The 1,573-nt window shown below is 49.4% G+C and overlaps 1 pseudogene; it reads left to right on the top strand.

The window, feature by feature from the left end:
• Positions 1-1,391: 1,391 nt before the first annotated feature.
• Positions 1,392-1,573, top strand: part of LOC113477300 — an 18,500-nt pseudogene continuing 18,318 nt past the window's right edge.

Genomic DNA, 1,573 nt, shown 5'->3' with positions numbered 1-1,573 from the left:
CTAGCAGCTATGAGTAAGCTACAAGAGGATGTCATTATTGCCAGACTTGGACCAGCTTAATGTCAACCAAGACATTGTGGGGGAAACCTGACTGCAAACAAAAGCAAAGCCAACTGCACTATTTGTCCTTGTCCAAATGAAGGAAAAGGCAAACAGGGAAGAGTTATAAACTGGATTTGTAAAATCCCTTCATTTCTAATACAATAAAGAGAAGTGTTGGCTTCTATGGCATATGCATTACAAGCCGACAAGAGTGTTTTCCGTGAGCATGAGCTAAAGTTTTGGCTCTACTTTTCTTTCACCCTCTGGGGTGAGTCACCGGTTCTTATAGCAGGCTGCAGTCTGATGAGCCAGGAAGAGGAGCCCTTGTTGCACAGAAAAGGAATCAGGAGATGATGTGTCATGCGGGTTACACAGGGAACTGGCATCACTTCCCACAGCCAGCCAATGCAGATTGCATGCAAAGGACCTGCAGACCTGGAAAAGATGGAAATAAAGCCAAGACTCCCCAGGGCCCACTGGGGTTTGGGTACCACATTTAATCTTTGGTGAGCATCTAAGACTTCGTGTAGCCCCCCTCCACTTCAACAATTTGGGCACTTAAATGAGCTGCAGAAATTAATTTCGTAGAATCACAGACTGGTTTGAGTTGGAAGGAACCTTAAAAATCACTAGTTCCAACCCCCCTGCCCTGGGCAGGGACACCTTCCACTAGACCAGGTTGCTCAAAGCCCCGTCCAACCTGGCCCTGAACACTGCCAGGGAGGGGGCAGCCACAGCTTCTCTGGGCAACCTGGATCTTCAATCATCACCAACTCCTTGCTGCAACATGTTAACCCTTGCCCCATCCTCTCCCACCTCAGGAGAACCAGTGGAGTTACACAAGGGGAGCATGTGGCTGAAGACATCTGAGCCAAGCAGGGTATTTTTTTGCATTTCCTCTTATTATGAGAGCCATTGAATGAAAAAAAAAAAAAAAAAGGATCCCGAGGGACAATTCAGTACGTAAGGGATGTGTGATCACTGGTGTCCAACGTCAGCTTATGGAAACTATAGGATGAGGTAAGCCTTTTCACTTCAGCTGTTTCTGTCAGTGCTGGGAGGCAAAGACATTAATTATTGCTAATTACAGCTCACCTTTTGTTAACCAGCAGGTGAACAAGCTATCTACAAAGCTGGTTCACATGCTACCAGGCAAGGGTGCAGTCATGTCACAGCCTTGGCACTTAAAGGTTAAATACTAATCAATACTAATTGTCAGAGCTGGGTGAGTGGTGCTCCTTGTAGGGGGTCGGTTTCACCCTGGCTGTGCCCCAGCACAGTGGCACAACGGGGCCACGCGTTTGTGTGAGGCGTTTTCCGGTGGCTGTTCTGCGGGAGATAAAGAGATTATGGAGGTAAAGAAAAAAAACACCACAAATTCAGCAGTAAGTGTGATGGGCCGAGGTGGGGCTCCGGTGAGGAGCTGCCGTGGAAAGGCGTGGGGACCCCAGAGCAAGGGAAACGGGCCTCCCGCCCCGCCGCCTCTTCTGCGCCCACACAGCCCCGGCCGACACCGCTGAGGGCTCGTCCC

Source organism: Athene cunicularia (genome assembly GCF_003259725.1).
Source record: "Athene cunicularia isolate RWA chromosome 2 unlocalized genomic scaffold, athCun1 chr2_part1, whole genome shotgun sequence".
NCBI lineage: Eukaryota > Metazoa > Chordata > Aves > Strigiformes > Strigidae > Athene > Athene cunicularia.
The sequence above is the reverse complement of the archived record's forward strand: the minus strand, read 5'-3'. Positions and strand labels throughout refer to the sequence as shown.